This window comes from Bacillus rossius, chromosome 18, assembly GCF_032445375.1.
Source record: "Bacillus rossius redtenbacheri isolate Brsri chromosome 18, Brsri_v3, whole genome shotgun sequence".
NCBI classification, from domain to species: Eukaryota; Metazoa; Arthropoda; class Insecta; order Phasmatodea; family Bacillidae; genus Bacillus; species Bacillus rossius.
The window spans coordinates 14165728-14185981 of NC_086345.1; the positions used below are offsets into that span (position 1 = coordinate 14165728).

Here is a 20254-nt window from a genome sequence, read left to right on the forward strand (position 1 = left end):
CTGGATCCGCCACTGGTTGGGAGGTTTTTGGTGGTAAGGGGGGTAAAGGATGTGTTTGTTAGGTGTGAAACTTTTGCTCGGTGCGCAACCATTGTCGCGGGGGGCGGTGATTGTTCTTTTCCTCTCCCTCTCTCTCTCTCTCTCTCTCTCTCTCTCTCTCTCTCTCACTGTCTCTGTGTGTGTCTTTCTCCTGTGTGTGAGCGGACGGACGGAAATGGAAGCGCATTGTCCGCACTCCCTCTCCTCGACCCCTCTCCCCTCCTGGTACGCCGACACAGTGGTGACGTCAGCTTGGAGGTCGCGCCGTGGTCGCGTCGCTCTTACAGACAGTCGGCGGCAGTCGACGCGGCGCTGATGCGGCGGGTCGGCTGAAAGACGAAGCGGTCATCGGGCGACGACTCGCGCCGTCCAGTGAGTACGAGCAAACACACCCTGTAGACACCGGGACAGCCTCCGTACCAGCAGCGCAGGCGGCAGTGTGGAGAATAACCCAGCGGCAAGGGTCACCACAGAAATGTCTTAAAACGTAAATCTTAAATTATACATGTATAGTAGCTTGACTTATGGGTTGTAGCCGCGTCCTTGGCGAATAATTCACCTAAGTTTCGGTCGACATTGCAGTCGCCCATCATCAGGGAGCAAGTTAACCTACTGGCTCCCTGATGATGGCGACTGCAATAAACGTCGATGATTTATTCGCCAAGGACGCGGCTACAACCCATAAGCCAACTACTTCAGACCATGGCCGTGAAAGCTACTAATTTTTGGGTGTCAGACCAAAAATTCTTTTTAAGAAATTTGAAGCACTGGAGCTTTATTTCTCCCTCCCCCCCCCCCCCCCCCACCATCCTTCAATTTGTATCAATTTTTAACAGGGTTTTTCTAAGACACAAGAAAGTTATTCTCGTTGTTACAATGTTGGTGGCGGCCACGATTGAATTACTACATGGTAAGCGGGTAAAAGCCATATTGGTTAGTCGCCCAACACATTGGCTGAAGTGTAGTGTTTACATTTTAGAAGCTGTTCAATATCCCCCCTTTTTTAATGTAAGTAACCGTTTTTTTAACTACTGGTTATATTAATTTATACTCAACTTGCCATCGTCAGACGTGGTAGAGCACCATTTTACGCTGTGACTCGGGCGCGGACAATATGGCGGGGATGAGGTTGAAAAAGTGTTTTTTTTTTCAACTACGTCGCGGCATACCGTCTCCTGGCGATTCCTTACTCCGTGGTATTAAGCAGCTCAATTGTTCATGCCACGGAGGTAAGAAGTAATGGAATTATACCTCCATGGTTCACATTGGGCGTACCGTCTGCTGTCTATCGGGACTGACGTGGCAACAACGCCAGGTCTTCACACACAAAAAAATTGGTTGTCTGTAAAGTCGGTTTACGGACGATAGTTTAACGTGACAACGTCATAACAAAACATTGATGAAATGATTGCATACTTTTATGAATAAAATTGAATCATTTTTATTGAATTATCACTATTTTGTATGGATACAAAGAAGGAGTGAAATGAAATCTACAATTTAATTGATAAATTTACTTTTATTTGCACTCATTAATTCAAATATGTTTATTACTTCAACGAAGAGATTATTTTAACTATAACTTTTCTACATGTTTGCTATTTAACTTCTTCCAATCTGTGTTATTTGTTAAGGATAGGACGATGATAGGAAAAGTAGGAAACGAATGGGAGTGTTTCAAGTTTAATGTGCCTCGAAAAAGTCAAATCGATGGTTGTTAGAATCGAGTGGAAGAGAGATAGATGCGGCGCATGCGTACAATGAGTGTAACGGGACACCGCGTAACGTAACAATGTGCGTAACGGGACACGTTGTCGTGCGTGCAGCCGGAGTTCATCGATTTATTAGACGTTGTCACGTAAAAAAAAAATTCGGAGCTGTCCTGTGTTAGTGTCTAGTGTAATATTGGTAAGTACCGACCGGGGGACGTCGTTTTCAAAGAGAGCTTTATTATCTGTTCAAACCACGGAGTGTTCAAATCTACGGATTATTTCAGGATAAAATCATCTATGTTTTGATAGCATCCCCTTGGATCCAACCCCAGGGGTTGTCCTGCATATTTTGCCTTCTATATTATTTCATTGATTTATTCCATAAACGTGGATATTTTGGTGATCTTTCGATCAACTTTACCGTCGACTTGACTGCTTAAAGCACAATACTGAGAGAAATTGAACCTTCATGAAAAGCAGACGCAGAAGTACAGCACAATTCCGCGCTAAAACAGGACGTTATTGTTTAACTGCGCATGCGCGAAGTCAGCGACGTTTTAGAAAAAAACAGCCGAGGACTAAACACCTGGCGACGTCGTCAACGTAGCGAACATAGCAAGCACGGTTTGGTGTGGCCACTGACAGTGGAGATACAGCTGGCTGTATTTTACGGGAAGCCTTCATTTCACAGACGAGAAAGCCACACCCGAAGTTCCCCGAAGCTCATGCTAGTTTTTTTTTTCCGTACCACAACATGTGTATTTATTTGGGATGTAGCTTACTCATACGTCATACGCCGTTCTATCTCATAGTGTAAACCGGTGTGGCATTAAATTTTGCGGTCGATTAGGATAGGTTAGCTACATTATAAAAACTTTTAAACATTGTGGATGGTTGGTTATATTAGGTAAGTATAGCTACATTAAAAATACTGTAAAATCATTTTATGGTTGCTTAGCAAATAACTTTTTTTAATGTGTAGCTATCCAGGGCTAGGAAACAGTTTACATGATTTCACAGTATCTTTAAAGTAGCTATCCTAACCAAATCAACCGTCCACAATGTTTAAAGTATTAATAATGTAGCTAACCTAACCTAATTGACCATTGGTTATCATGAGATGTCCAAAATAAACATTGACGGACACACGGCAAACGAAAAATATGGCGGCGTACAAATAAATACCGTTGCCTTGTTTATGGTCTTTCCTTTTATCAACACCACCATATTTATTTACAATGAACCAAAAAAAAATTACCCAAAGATGCACGATCGGGCGTTTGGCTCTCTCGTCTGTGAAAAGAAGGCTTCCTGTATTTTACTCTCGTAGCGAACATAGCGAACATAGCGTGCACAGCGCCCTGTGTGGCCGTAGCTTCTCGTAGTGCATACAGCAGTTGTGCTATTTGATGCGGTGACCGACGTGACCATAACACGATATGGCGTGTGAATAGAGACATAAAAATAAAATTCGCGGATTATTTTTTTGTAATATGCTAAAACATTCAAATAATCATACATTTGTGCTGGTTCTGGTATTTGTTCACTTTTTGCTTTTTTTTTTTACTGGAGGACTATCGGATCAATCAAGAGACACTCAATCGATGACGTACTGAATCCACAAGTTGCCCAGTTCATTCGCCCACACGAGTCAGCAGCGTGACTTTTGCCCGTGTGTACAGAGAATACTGCAGGTCATTGGACCCGCGGATTTTTTTTTTTCAGTCTCTGTGTAAATTGATATAAAATTGTATTACATGACCGTCGAGTGCTTTCAAGAATCTCTACCGGGTGTTTCACGACTAAAAATTATCATGAAAAGATGCGTTTTAGCCATTTTCACGCTTTTTTTTTAAACTTGGTTGTCTGTAAAGTCGGTTTACGAACGATAGTTTAACGTGACGTCATAACAAAACATTGATGAAATGATTGCATACTTTATGAATAAAATTGAATCATTTTTATTTTAATAATAACAGAATACTTGAAATTATACTAGTAATCATATTTTTAAAATGCAAGAATAGTTAACCTTTAGTGCCGAAATTGTTGTTGTAATAAGCAATGAAAACCACATTAACTTTTCACTTCACTTGATAAACAGTCGAGTGGAAGAGAGATAGATGCGGCGCAAGCGTACAATGAGCTTAACGGGGCACAGCGTAACGGGACACTTTTTCGCGCGTGCAGCCGGCGTTCATCGATTTATTAGATGTTGTCACCTCAAAAAAAATGAAAAAAAAAATGTGTGTGTGGAGTCCACGCATGGCAGAAGTGAAATGTCTTAGTTATTATATAATTAGGTATAGGAAACACAACTCTCTTTGGCTGAGGTCGCAGATAAAAAAAAATGTATGCAAGTATGCGAGCGCTAAATTAAGCTGTTGCGCAAGTTTGCTAGTGCGCAAGTAATCAAGTGTGCAAGTTTGCCGCGTCATTTCTGCATCTCCCCTGCCGTCTCCATATCCTTGTTCACCCACCACGTACCAAAATATTTCCCTTGTGTGATCTGAATTCTCGCAACGCTCGAAAATTGTAGCCCCAATCGGCAAAGAAGTTTATCTTCAAAGTACATTCCTAACGGACAGTTTTATTTGACGCTCTGCATACCGTGTTGTGTCCTGGTAGGCGGGGCTCTCAAAGGTACTGACACACTGGCTAGCAGTTGCTTAGCAACGCAAACTGTAGCTTTATAAAGGCTAGGAAGAATCTTAAAAAATTCCCCATCATTAAGCTAATATTGTTAAACAAGGATGTTACCAACCCATCATAGCAAATGAGCGCTAACTTCCTTTTAACCAAAATGGGTTACCGTTCTTATTTTTACTTCAATTGCACAGGCCAACCGGGGGGGGGGGGGGGGGGGGTGGTTTAAAAATAATTTTATTTAATTCGTGTGCTATTTGTTGTGCTGATACCGAAAATAATAATAAAACAGTCGTACTACCCAACAATTTGTCACATTTTAATATTTAAAATTTAACACCACAATTGTTTACACAACTGAGTTAAATGATTCAGTGAGAGATTTGGGCTTGACTAAGGAAAAATCAGAACTACTTGGGTCAAGCCACCCACACATTTATCACCGTTCGCGTCTGATACCGAGAATTGACGAACTTATCCGAAATAAGCCGATACACGTTGAAACTGATAAAAATTTCAGAGAAGATCATGTTTTTGGTTGATTTCCTATTACCTAAATGTTAAATTTAATGCTGATAAAAGATACGATTGCAAGGTTACCTTAGTGTAAAATACTTTTTGACGTGACAACGTCTAATAAATCGATGAACGCCGGCTGCACGCACGAAAAAGTATACCGTTACGCACATTGTTCCGTTACGCTGTGTCCCGTTACGCTCATTGTACGCTTGCGCCGCATCTATCTCTCTTCCACTCGACTGTTTATAAAGTGAAGTGAATAGTTAATGTGGATTTCATTGCTTATTACAACAACAATTTCGGCAATAAAGGTTTATTATTCTTGCATTTTAAAAATCTGATTACTAGTATAATTTCTAGTATTTATTCTTTTATTATTAAAATAAAAATTATTCAATTTTATTCATAAAGTATGCAATCATTTCATCAATGTTTTGTTATGACGTTGTCACGTTAAACTATCGTCCGTAAACCGACTTTACAGACAACAAAAATTTTTGTTCTGATATTCACGTTCACAAAATATACGCATGAATCTTGCGAATGCGATTGTCTAGCAATATGCCCTCCGTCTCGCTTCCAGTGGGTGGTCCGTGTCTTTATCCTAATGTGGGTGACGTCAGAATTGTCTCGCACGGAAAACTACCCTGTCTGTAATTGCGACGTCTGATGTCAGAATCTACTAATTCCTAAAGTAGTCACCACGGCGCAGTAAATATATAGCCCCGAAATAAACGTGTTTCGATTTATTTTTTTGGTATAATGTTTTCACACATTGTGAATGGACACGCGGCTAGGTTTTGAATATTAATATTAACCTGTAAACGTTGTGGGAGATCAATAACATTTAATATGTTACGCAGAAGCACCCTGCAAAAAAATTAATTCGGCCATTAAAAATAAAATCTTTAAGTAGCCGCGCCCACCCCATACGGCGACCTTTGCCGCAGGTACAGCATGTCCCCCCCCCCCCCCCCAATCACCGTCCTAAAATGTCTTGCTCCTTGATTACTCATCACTAGGGCCATGCATATTTCGCGAAAATATTCCGGGATTAGCTATAAGTTAAAACACTGTTACATCGTCTGTGTTTCGTGATTGGGTGAATTTCTTTAAGGTCCACGTCGATTGTTAGAACACCAATCACAGTTGATTCAGTGTGGAAGCAAACGCGTCCTGAGTGGCTCAGTGAAACGAGGCGACGACACTTATCTCGCAGACGGCCGTCAATCAGAAGGGAGAAACCCTCTGGTGCGGGTATACCTTTGTTGCAGTCTAATATGCGTTCAGGTTTATTCACGAAATATGCCTGCCCGTTCTCATCACGTGTTCCCGGCGATGCCCAATAGCTCGAGACCGGAAAAATTCGCGATTTCAATGACCTGTAGGATATACTCCATGATCCTCTATGCACTCGGGAAAATTACATCTGCTCATTGGCTACTGACTCGTGACACCTTTAAATGGGACGCTAGTGATTCTATACTTCTTTTGTTTAGGGTTTTGAATTGGCCGAGTATCATTCAGATAAACTGTGGCCCAATCACTGATGCAGTAAAAAGGCAAACGTTTTTGGATTCTAGACTGTCACGAAATGAATCCGCGAATTTTTCAGGTTCTGTACCAATAGCCTTGGAGCGAGGTCCACAGAACCAGTGCGCTGAGAAGTGATGTGGGCTCACGGGCGTAGCCTGGACTCGTGTGGGTGAGAAGGTGGGATGCAAATGAAGCAATAACAAGAATACATTTTTTGATAGCCCTGTTTCTGGGGATCTGAGGGGAGTGGTGTGGGATTCTTCCCTTCCCTACCCCCCACCAAACCTTTTATCGTCCACAGAATAGCGGCCTGTCCGGTGTTCCTTCCTCAGAAAAGTTATCAAAAGATGACGCATTTAAGGCCCCCGCCTACCCGGGCACACACACGGTGCGCAGAGCTTCAGGAAAAACAACGCGATTTCAAAACTACTCGAGATATCCGAGTGAGGTCTGTTTTCAAAAAGCATTTAGGAATTCGTTGAGGTCTGGAAAGTAATTTTGATTTTGGATTATGTTTTTAAACTGTGTTTTTAGAAGAGTTAAAATGGCTCAGACGCATGTTTTAAGAGTAATTACGGTTACCGCTCAAATTTCACAGTGATCCTGTGCACGACGAGAAGACTGCGCGCCAGTCCAGAGGAGACACCGCGCTAGAAGCACCAGCGAGCGTCGCGCTTATCATCCCACCTCGCAGACACAGATACACCCCTGACTAGGTGGGACCCTTAAGATCGCTAACTTTATTGTCTTATTAAAATATAAAAACGTGTACAATTTAAAAGATCAATAACATGTTACGTAGGCATAGATGATGGGTAGAAGTGTATTTGGGAAGTGTAGTAGAAGAAAATTGGTTAATTTTTTATAGCAGTTCAAAACATTATCAAGAAGAAACTAAGAAATCTATATGTCAAAAAAAAAAAAAGGAGCGTAAACATTATGTAAGTAAGGTAATTTTTGTTGAGGTGTCACGATCGAAAAATAAGGTGATTTAACTAACTTAATTGGTGAACATGCTAAAAACAAGCAAATACTTGAATTTGGGTCCATACTTGGTGATAACGTTTCACTAAGAGGTCCGGAAATTTCCCAGATTCTTTCAACTAGTTAAACCCCGATCAATGGTAATAATACTTTTAGTTTAATATAGTATAGATGATTAATTATTTTTGTAAGTATTATTTATAAAAAATATTTATAATTTATATGTATGGAATATAAAATAGTATATTATGGAATATTGAATCTACATTATATTAAAATTTATTAGAGCTGTCTTTTTGTTGTGAGGTATTTCATATTAATTAAGTTAATTATAATACGAGGGAAAGGGGTTGCAAAAATAACTGAAATAGTAGTGTTGCGCATCAGGTACTTGTAGCACCAGTTTTCCCCGCTTCTGAGCTGTTGTATGACCGACCGCTCCTGAGTCAGTCTCTGCCTGGTGGCGTCACTCGAAAACTACGGTTGTGGTTTCTCTGGCAGTTGTTCTGTGCTTGTGTGTGTGTGTGTGTGTGTGTTTTACTTAGTAAGGACGCAGCGGAAAATCACAGCCTCGCGTTGTTGGTGAGAATCAGCCCTTTTTTTTTTTTATGTGTGTACTGTGTCACGAGTGGCACTAAAAAAACACACGCAGAACTGCCAGAGACATCACACTCGTCGTTTTCAGGCAGTGACGAAACTTGGCAGACTGAGTCGGGTGGTCCTACGACTTCCTAGCGGCGAAAAACTGGCGTAACGTTACGATTCTGGTTATTTTTGGGTGCTTTGATACGTAATCATACAGAAAAGCAAGCCAAAATCAGCCAACGTCAATTGTTAGGTATGTGAATATAGACAGAACATAGAAATCCATAAAAGTAATCAGTCAGTAAAAAAATATATATATCACGGCCCAGAAAAACCCGGTAGGCTTTCGAAGACAAAAAAAAACGAAGCTTGTTGTGTTCGTCTGTGCAGTTGTTGTGTTGTCCAGAATATCTGTTTTTTTTTATCATCGTTGGATTCGTCTGTTTGTCGCTGTGGTGTCCAAGGTTGTTGGTCCTTTTTCTTTCGGTTCTTGTTACAACTGTCTCGTGGTTGTTAATTTTTTTTCGAACTAATTTCGTTCACATTGAAGCATACACTGAAAGAAATTTTTGTATATTTTACAAGGAAAATCCTTGTAAACCCTGTTGCCAAGGATATTACTTGTAAAACAACAAGGCAGAGCTTTGTACCATGTGCGATTTTGCAAGGCTCTGCCTTGTAGTTTTGCAAGAAATATCCTTGGCAACAGGGTTTTCAAGAATTTCCCTTTTAAAAGTACAATTTTTTTTTTAGAGTGTATGCTTCTTGCGTCGCCGTACAGCTGAGCGATTCCTTCCCCTCCCTTCGTCGTTTCCCCCTCTCCGCTACCTCTTCCGCTGGTTGTATTTCCCCTCCGCATCCCCACTCCTTCCCCTGTAGTGTGTTATTCCTCCGCAGCTCCAGCGCCATCTTTATTGTGCTTACAAGGGCCTGCGTGCTCTCGTCTCGGGTCGTTCGGTTGCGGTCGGGGGAGCAGTGTGTACTGGTCAGTATCAGCTTTGAATATATATACTGTATAAAAGTCGTGAGTGGATATAATTTACTCTACGTTTTTCAGGAGCGTATGATGAGCAGCTTGGGAACTTCACCGCTGCAGTGCGCTGCCGTAACGCCCTGTATCGTCTTAGGTTGTTATTTACACGTTAGAGTGCAGCACTGTCGCCCGCTGTCATTCCCCGCACCCCTCACACATCATTCACTGCAGCTCAAGGTCGTTCAACGGGAGGGGGAAGGGGTGTTTGAAGAGTTCGACACGTGTCCGCCAGGGACCACCACAAGTCGATGCCCTAGAGATGGTGGCGATTGCGGCGGTGAATTAACCAACTACCTCAAAACCGTATTAGAAATTTTAACCTGGGCTGGCGACTTCTATACAGTATATATATATATATATATATATATATATATATATATATATATATTCAAAGGTATCAGCGATGACGGTAACATAATGCTCTGTGTTAAGTCAATCAACATCGGTTGATTTTCGATTGTGTTTTTGTGTGTGTTTTTCTGTATATTGATCTTTCTTGTCCATTCGCGTGATTTCTTTGTGGCACACGGTGAAAAACGAGTAGTACAGTATTTCCAACCAAATAAAAATAAAGGTGTTTCAAATCTGATGATCACGCGTGCTGGGAGTGCTACTCTGTTACCCTCGACGTCACTGATTGGAGCTCTTCCCATCGCGCGCCGGCCCGTCGTCGGGGGAGGAACGTGCCGCCCTGTGATTGGCTCTCGTCGAAGGAACCGCGCAACTTTTGTGGGATCGTGGGTCTGCCCCCGGCGAGACCAGGCGACGAAGGGGTGGAAGGATGCAGGGGTTTGGTTCCATGAAGCGCTGCGAACTCTTGTCCTCTCAAGACAACGCCAAGTTCCAATGGAGAGGCAGGGAAGTTTGGGGGTTTTCCGCGTTCGCTGACTGCGCACACAACCTACCAGCGCACACACAGGCCCGTGTGCCAAACCTATCCCACAAGACACGCATCCCCGCCGGTCGATTCAAATAATTCTTCACCAGTGTGGGGTGCACCTGAATTACCATGCACTTAGCCAGGGACGTCGGAACGTTTTCATGAGGGAGGGGGGAGGGGGGGGGGCGAAAAGATGTATCACACTTACCTCAGTCCTAGAGCGGGGGGTCCGGAAAAATTTGGAATTTTAGATGCAAAGTTGTGCTATTTACAGAGTTTCCGAACCTAAATATTAAATATTCCATTCCAAGAATTTGATGACGTAGTATGTATTAAATACTACTCTGACAGCAGATGTAGTACAATTTAAATAAAATACGATCTAGGAATTTTCAATCATTTTACAGTATACTGACAATCATAAATTTGATTTTCTAATCAATGTGATCACCAATGCAACGTTTGTAACTACTGGTTGAGAAAAATACTACTAGGACCAAACATTTATTCTGGGAAAAGGAGGGGGCGAAATGTTACTCTCGCCCCTCCCCAATGCATAACAGCACGGGGGCGATTCGCCCCTGCTGCTCCCCCCCCCCCCTTATCCCCGACGTCCCTGCACTTAGAGAGTTATAGAAACTTCGGTTTCTGGCCTCGCCCACGCTTACTGCCCCGGATGGCAATATGATGAATCGTCGGCGGCTGACTGCGCACAACCTGCCGGATTATTGCTATTCGGCACACCCGCGTCATTTGGTGGGACTGATGTCGCGAATGCGACGGAAGTCGTGGGACGGAAATGTGTGACAACCTCATAGACCATGTCACGGAAATGTGTGGCGGATGGCGCGAACCAAAGTTCACGCAGCCCAAAACGGAAACTTTATAGTATCAACTGTTTTGGTGAATTTCAACCAGATGGGCAGTATTTTGATAAAAAATTCATTTTCGAAAATCAGATCCGAAGCCGTGGTTTAGTTGTTTTTTTTTTTTTTTTACCCCAAAGGTCTTTTTTTTTTTAGCTTTTATCATGGCCGTCCTTTTTAGCTCTGCAAATCGAATGATTCGTTGGTCGACGTAGCTGTTCTGTGTGTTTCGGGCGTCGGGGTCGGCCCCTGGATGGCGAGACACGCCACAGCTGCTCTGGTTCCTTCGAGAAGGACCGCAACGGGGCATATAAGCGGCGACGCCGGCCTCCGCGGGAGTTCCGAGGGTTCGGAGAGTTCTGTGGGTAGGGGAGAGAGTTTCCCCCATCGGGGAGTGATACTGGCGATACCCGTGCGATCCAACGAGAGGCGGAGAGGGCAAGTGGCCCTTGCTGAGCGAACCGGACCTATCGGGAGGCGATAACCTGCGAGTGAAGGCCTGGCGAGCGATAGTTGGGGACTGTACTGCGGCGCGGCGTGGGTGAGTGTGCGAAGGAAGCGGACAGAAGAGCAAGCCACTGTCGAGCCAAGCTCCAGTGGAGAGTTATACTGTTTCAATGACCAGTGTGAGACTAACTGCTATGGACAGAAATATTGAGTCCATTAATTAAATTTATCTTGTAGTCGTTTGTAATAAAAAAAAAACTGTACTATTTAATTGGACAGTACCTTACGAACTCAGTTTTCTCTCCACATAAATCGTAGCAATATACTATCGAAATGTATAAGTAAGCTTGCTTTTGTTTGCAAATGGCGAAGTCTACATTTTAAATGAAAAATATATAACGTCGATAATACCATGCCGGCATTTACGTTAATATGCCGATACATACGGTGCGGATACATGCAATGCTGATCCATAACACGCCGATTTATAAACATTCCTATGCTTAAACATTCTTATGCATAAATATGCACGAACGTAAACATGTCTTACGTAAACAAGCCTATACGTAAACATGCCAGTACGTAAACACACTTGTACATAAATAGGCTTGTACATAAACATGCCGATACATAAACATGCCGATACATAAACATTCCTATACGTAAACATTTCGATGAATAAACTCGCCGGTGCATAAACATGCCTTGTCATAAATAAACATTCCTATAATCAAATATGCCTATTAATAAATATGCCTGTACATATACGCGTATGTACATATACGCGTCTGTACATATACACGTCCGTTCATAAACATGCCTATAAATAAATATCCTGTACATATACACGCCTGTACATATAGGTACGCGTCTGTACATTTACACGTCTGTTCGTAAACATGCCTATAAATAAATATACCTGTACATATACACGCATATACATGTACGCGTCTGTACATGTACGCGTCTGTACATGTACACGTCTGTACATACACACGCGTGTACATGTACACGCGTGTACATACACACGCCTATAAGGAACACGTCTGTATACCAGTACCGCCACACGAGATGCAGGATCCACGCGACTCGTCGCCACTGGTCTGCGGTGTTGCGTGACGCAGCGCGGGCGTCAGACGGACTCCCTGATGGGGGGGAATGCCCGCACCAGGAATGGCGCCGCTGAAAGAGGCTGGTTGTTGCGCGGGCGCCAGGCGCCCCGGGAGCCGCAGTTACGCCCGTCCAGACGCCTGCGGGAGCGACAAAGGAGTCACTTGCGGAGTTGTGCAACACGTGTCTTTCCCTGTCCCCGTCTGGGTACCAGTGCAAAATGGGTTCTGCTAGTACCTACTTACATAAGGATAGGGATTTTGATACATTTTTGAAGTGACAACGTCTAATAAATCGATGAGCGCCGGCTGCGCGCACGAAAAAGTGTCCCCTTACGCATGTAACCCTTCTTCCTCCTCAATTGGAAGAGGGGTTGCGTCCCCGACTCACTCTGGGCGCGAAGGGAAAAAATAAATATTAAAACCAGGCATAAAAAGCTAAACAATATAAATTCCCCACACCACTGCCCAGGGGTCAGGCAAAAAAATTTAAAGGATATAATAGCAGAGTAACCATTAAACAAACAAGAGGCCAGACTTTGGACGTATGTTATTAAAAAATAGAAATTTGCAAAAATAATTTTTACTATACATAACCATACAAGCTTAGTTACAAAAGCTGACGTTAATAATGGCAACATCTTATCCCCATTTGCGATACTAACAATAACCTTTAAAAAATCGTAAAAATATAAATACTGATAACAACAAGTATAAAAATATATAAGGGCGTGAGGCGTGGCCACTATAAAATATCAAAATTTACTGACTGCCCTAATACCAAAAATCAAACAAGACAATCAATACAAATATATAAAAAATCTACAAAAATAATACTGAAGTACAAACAAATTATTTAAATAAAGTTCTTAAACTCTCAATCAACGGTTTAGTCTTTCTTCAGATGTTCGTTGCTAAAGACTTGCCAAAAAAACAAAGTTAATATCCTAGGCGTGCGCTGGCTTCCTGACCTTCCTCACCAACTCCAGAGTCTAATGCCACGCCGGGCCATAGGTACGAATTCACAAAGGCGTGAACGATGACCAAAAAAAAAAATTATCTTATTTTTTTAAGGGAAATGTATCAAAAACTCTTCACGTAACATAACTATGTTACCACAGAAGTATTTATCATATACTTCAAACAAAGTCTTACTTCTTTATTAACTTGCCAATGATTTCATAAAAACGTAGAATGGCCGCACCAACCAACATCAGGCTGCGCATGTAGTCCAATACCGATCGCATACTTTTAATAATACTGCACAAGCTGATATATTAGCTAAATGCCAACTTTACGTATGCAAATTCCGATGACAAAGTCTCAAAAACAAGTTGCAAAATGTTCGTTTCTTCCAAACTTATACTTTTATTACAACTACAGGCAAACGGGCGACCTTTTTTAAAAAAATCCCACACTGGAACAACGTGTGAAACAAATGGGCCTCTTCACCAAACAGGCTAATAAAAGTTCCGTCCAAATAAAATTTAGTATGGGAAAATACACAGTTCACTAGGTTTGCCAAAAACCAGTGCAGCACCACGAGGGTAAAAATCAAAATCGCGGCCTCTCTTTACCTTGATTTCTTCTGTACCACAGGGCAATCCATTTGCCCTGTCACCCATCGTGGAGCCTCCAACCCAATACTCTTCGTCGCCCGTTGCCGTCCGGCATACCAGTCCGCGCCGTCACATGGCTCTGTCCTCGACGGTCGCTCGGCACACTCTCTCTCCGGCCCAGCTGATTTTTTCTTCCCGGCAAGCCGAATGTCTGACGTCATCAGCCAACCGCCGGGCGCTCGCCAAGTGGTAATTACGTGAAACACAATCGATGTTCTTAAACTCATAATCGATAGCTACCAAACGGCGTATAACTAATTAACAGAAACAAATATAATTAAAAAAATTTACAGATAAATTAACATTAATTAAAAAAGGCGTAAAAATACGTGAAATAAAAACCATATAAAACTAGAGACCAGCAACAAAAATAAATTACAAGTAAAAATGTGGCCCTGCCGGCCACAACCTCCGCCTTGAACAAAAAAAAAATTTAAACAGCAACCTTAAAAAACTAAAACGTCAAAAATAAACCTTGGACTTGGAGACAAAGTATTCTCAAAAACTTCTAATCCAACAAACCAGCCCAAACTCAAACAAACAAACCTGCAACAAGGAAAACTTGCCTCCAAAGCCTCAGTCAAAATTTCAACGCTCAAAAAAAAAAAAAACAAGAGAAGGATTTTCCAACAAGTAACGGAAAAGACAAACTAAACTCACAAACCGAACAAACGGGATCTAAGTATGCCAAAACAAACAAACAAGCTCCAAAGTCAAGTCCGAAACGTATTAAACAAAACCTTCTCTTTTAAAAACAAAAAAATCAAAAACTAAAGACCACTATAATTCCTGGTGCTGTTCTTGCTCCCGCTTCTTTTTAAAGCAAACTTTTTCTGAATGACCATTTTTGCCACAAAAACCACAAACAAATTTCTTAACCTTCGAAACCGAGCAATCCTTAGCAAAATGCCCTACCTTATTACACTTAAAACAAGTCTAATCAAATTTTCCATTACCCGGCGTTTTAAAACAAACCGGTTTAAAATTGATTTTGCCTTTACACTTATCGAATTCACATTTAGCGTAAAAAATATTATCTACCTGGATAGCCCAAGTGTTGAGTTCCTCCACACTATTAGGTCTGCCAATAAATGCGCTACAAAACGGTGATCATCTAACTGCAGACCAAATACATTAACGTGATTTCTAATATCCTGTATAAATTCTAAGGTGCTTTCATTTTCCCGTTGAAAACGGAAAATCAATTCCTTAATTAGATCGTCCTTCACCCTCTTAGGGCACAAATATTCCCACAAATTCTCTTTCACTACCGACCATCCAACAGACTTATTTATACCTGACGTAATCACGTCTCTAGCGATCCCGCTACATTTAGTCGAAATACACCTTAACAATTCTTGCTCATTTTGTAAACAACAATTAGTTTTCAAACTATCTACTCCCAAGCAAAACTTTATTAAATCTCTTGGCCCACCGGAACATAAAGATGGCAACCTATCCAGTTCTTTGAAAAGTAATTTACTTTGCATAGCAGTATTCAATGAATTTACTTGGCTGATCTCCGAATTCTCCACATTTTCCTCAACAGGTTTTTTCCTCCCTTCTTTAATGTGGGTACTTAATTTCCTGCGTAAGGTATCAATGTCATCCTCCAGACCACTCTCTACTCCCGCTGCTTGCAAATTAGCGTAAACCTGTTCTTTGGGAAGTTTATAAATCCAAGAAACTGCCATTATTAAAAAAATCAAAAAAGTCAGCAAAATCGCAAAAGTCCAAAGTCTCTGCCAAGCAGAGTGGCGCAGGTTGTAACCCTTCTTCCTCCTCAATTGGAAGAGGGGTTGCGTCCCCGACTCACTCTGGGCGCGAAGGGAAAAAATAAATATTAAAACCAGGCATAAAAAGCTAAACAATATAAATTCCCCACACCACTGCCCAGGGGTCAGGCCAAAAAATTTAAAGGATATAATAGCAGAGTAACCATTAAACAAACAAGAGGCCAGACTTTGGACGTATGTTATTAAAAAATAGAAATTTGCAAAAATAATTTTTACTATACATAACCATACAAGCTTAGTTACAAAAGCTGACGTTAATAATGGCAACATCTTATCCCCATTTGCGATACTAACAATAACCTTTAAAAAATCGTAAAAATATAAATACTGATAACAACAAGTATAAAAATATATAAGGGCGTGAGGCGTGGCCACTATAAAATATCAAAATTTACTGACTGCCCTAATACCAAAAATCAAACAAGACAATCAATACAAATATATAAAAAATCTACAAAAATAATACTGAAGTACAAACAAATTATTTAAATAAAGTTCTTAAACTCTCAATCAACGGTTTAGTCTTTCTTCAGATGTTCGTTGCTAAAGACTTGCCAAAAAAACAAAGTTAATATCCTAGGCGTGCGCTGGCTTCCTGACCTTCCTCACCAACTCCAGAGTCTAATGCCACGCCGGGCCATAGGTACGAATTCACAAAGGCGTGAACGATGACCAAAAAAAAAAATTATCTTATTTTTTTAAGGGAAATGTATCAAAAACTCTTCACGTAACATAACTATGTTACCACAGAAGTATTTATCATATACTTCAAACAAAGTCTTACTTCTTTATTAACTTGCCAATGATTTCATAAAAACGTAGAATGGCCGCACCAACCAACATCAGGCTGCGCATGTAGTCCAATACCGATCGCATACTTTTAATAATACTGCACAAGCTGATATATTAGCTAAATGCCAACTTTACGTATGCAAATTCCGATGACAAAGTCTCAAAAACAAGTTGCAAAATGTTCGTTTCTTCCAAACTTATACTTTTATTACAACTACAGGCAAACGGGCGACCTTTTTTAAAAAAATCCCACACTGGAACAACGTGTGAAACAAATGGGCCTCTTCACCAAACAGGCTAATAAAAGTTCCGTCCAAATAAAATTTAGTATGGGAAAATACACAGTTCACTAGGTTTGCCAAAAACCAGTGCAGCACCACGAGGGTAAAAATCAAAATCGCGGCCTCTCTTTACCTTGATTTCTTCTGTACCACAGGGCAATCCATTTGCCCTGTCACCCATCGTGGAGCCTCCAACCCAATACTCTTCGTCGCCCGTTGCCGTCCGGCATACCAGTCCGCGCCGTCACATGGCTCTGTCCTCGACGGTCGCTCGGCACACTCTCTCTCCGGCCCAGCTGATTTTTTCTTCCCGGCAAGCCGAATGTCTGACGTCATCAGCCAACCGCCGGGCGCTCGCCAAGTGGTAATTACGTGAAACACAATCGATGTTCTTAAACTCATAATCGATAGCTACCAAACGGCGTATAACTAATTAACAGAAACAAATATAATTAAAAAAATTTACAGATAAATTAACATTAATTAAAAAAGGCGTAAAAATACGTGAAATAAAAACCATATAAAACTAGAGACCAGCAACAAAAATAAATTACAAGTAAAAATGTGGCCCTGCCGGCCACACGCACATTGCCCCGTTACGCTGTGTCCCGTTACTTTCATTGTACGCTTGCGCCGCATCTATCTCTCTTCCACTCGATTGGAACAACCATCGATTTGACTTTTTCGAGGGACATTAAACTTGAAAACACTCCCATTCGTTTCCTACTTTTCCTATCATCGTCCTATTCTTAAGAGAATAACATAGATTGGAAAAAGTTAAATAGCAAACATGTATAAAAGTTATAGTTAAAATAATCTCTTCGTTAAAGTAATATACATATTTTAATTAATGAGTGCAAATAAAAGTAAATTTATCAATTCAATTGTAGATTTCATTTCACTCCTTCTTTGTATCCATACAAAATAGTGATGATTCAATAAAAATAATTCAATTTTATTAATAAAAGTATGCAATCATTTCATCAATGTTTTGCTATGACGTTGTCACGTTGAACTATCGTCCGTAAACCGACTTTACAGACAACCAATATTTTTTTTACAATTGGATGGCTATTGACCGAAGTCGCAAAGGTTTTTTGACGTGATAACGTCTTATAAATCCGACGAACGCCGGCTGCACGCACTAAAAAGCATGACTCAGTTTTCACGTTCTGCCTGAGCCGAGCGTGCGAGACCCGGCCAACAACCGTGCGAGAAAATCTTCTGTAATATCAAACAGGTTAATGCGGGCTTTTTAATTAATTGTTCGTGATTATATTTGAACAAATTATTTAAATTGAATTTGCAAACAACTGTAAATAATATTTGAAATTTAAACAGTATGCAAATTGACATCAATGTTTTCTTATGACGTTTCACGTAAAATTATCGTCCGTAACCGACTTTACAGAACCCCCCCCCCCCTTTTTTTTTTTTTTTTTTTAGAAATAGTTGAGACCCGTTAATTTCGCGGATTCAATGACCTCCAGGATAGACTCCAGTATCCTCTACACACTCGGGCAAATGCCAACTGTTCATTGGCTGTTGACTTGTGTGTCGTCTCGACTGGGTGGCCTGTGATTCGACATTTTTATGAGTGAGGGTCTCTAATTGGCCTTCAGTCCTCCAGATTAACAGAGAACCAATGGCAGAAGCAGCACTAAGGTATAATTATTTGATTTTTAGCATAACACGAAATGAATCCGCGAAATCCACGGGTCTCTAAATATGAGTTTAATCAGCGTCAGCACAATATCCAATGCAAATCTAGACTGCGAGCTATTTATTTTTTAAATGACAAAATATTCACGAAGTTTAGCGCTGATAACTTTGTTGATATTATGCTCACATTTTGTTTTTATTTATAAAAAATAGGTTGTATGTTCACATGTAGATTAAACAAAAGAAAATTATAATTCTCGAACCATTAATTTTAATTTACTTATCCTTTTTTTTAAATCCTTGTAATTTTTTTTATGATTTTAAAATAGCTAAAATAATTACACAAATATTTCGGAAATAAGTTTAAGCCATACTACGCAGCAGAAACCAGCATTGCCTTTTAACTGAACGATTTCCAGTTTGATTCTCCTTATCCGTACTACACAAAAATGTTAAAAATTCAAATTTGCCAGCTAGCTAATTTTGAGAAAAACATGCACTGTACATATTTTTATTTTGTTGAAGTTCGACCACTAAAATAAACTAAAAGTTTTCCGTGTCAAACGTAAATATAAAATAATGACTTCGAACCAGATACTTATATTCCCTTAGGATATTGCCAAATATAGCAACATAGTGTATATTTACTGACAGATTTTATTACTGTGTATTCATTCCCCAAAAAATAATATAAATACTTAATGATTTTTCGGGGTAAAAACTATTTGTTGCAGATGGTCATATTTAACAAGCATGCCGTATATTATATTATTTTCACACCGAAGCTAAATTTATGAAATAGACAATAGAAAATTGTCACAGCCTAAAAAAAAATTGGAACCAATATGGCGTCTTTCTGTACCTGTCTCTGCCCGTTAAAGGGCATGAGTGTGAGTGTGTACCGTTCGTGATGACCGCTGGTTTTTTTTTTTTTTTTTTTTTTTTTTTGCGAGTTGGCGTGCGTGTTTCAGACTCCCACTCGCTTCCGGAAGTGGAAGTAGCTCTGTGAGATACGGCCGGACGCGCGGTTTCCATGGCAACCGACGTGACGTGGGGAAACGGAACAGCCCACACGCGGTTCACAGGAACGAAAGCCGCAACCGCAACCCGAAAACTCCCGGAAAGTTTACCGAAGTAAAATGTTTGGTTAGGTTCGGTCAGTGTAATAACATAATATGTTATCTTTAAAAGATTTGTGCAATGGGAGTGCATGACTTGATGTAAGTTTTTGGACGTACGCCATTGCTAAGAACTTTTTTCTGTTGAAGAAAAACTAATAAATAAAATAAATAAATAAAAATACCTAAAAAAGACAAAAAACGCACAAAATTAAGCAAACAATTGCTGTTGTCAACAAGGATATGAACACCACAAAATATTCCGAAACAGGAATATGGTCATTTATGGTTATTTATTTTATTTATTAGTTTTTCTTCAACAGAAAAAGTTCTTAGCAATGGCGTACGTCCAAAAACTTACATCAAGAATAACATAATAGTTACGAGACAGGAAACATTCGCAGATTCATTTCGCGATAGTCTGAAATTCATATACATATACCTTTAAGCGGTTTTTGCTATTGGCTCACTGTTCGTCTGGGCGACTCTGGGCCAGTGAGAAACCCTCAACCGAAGAAGTAACGAATCACGGGGCAAACCAGTTGAGACGACTCTCACGTCAGCACCCAACGAACTGGCGTTATTTGCCCGAGTGTACAGAGGACTGTGTAGACTATCCTGAAAGTCATC

At 40.7% G+C, this 20254-nt stretch overlaps 1 protein-coding gene across 9 annotated transcripts in view; it reads left to right on the top strand.

Moving 5' to 3' along the window:
- The window catches only part of LOC134541133 (disco-interacting protein 2), a 473542-nt gene that overhangs the window by 340268 nt on the left and 113020 nt on the right, over nt 1–20254 (top strand). Inside the window, exon 1 of one of the 9 annotated variants that reach the window (XM_063384329.1) lies at nt 7051–7168. The exons of the other annotated variants lie outside the window; for them this stretch is intronic. The gene's annotated coding sequence lies outside the window, so the exon portion shown is untranslated. Of the gene's footprint in view, nt 1–7050; nt 7169–20254 lie in introns of those variants that run through there. 9 annotated transcript variants of the gene reach the window in all.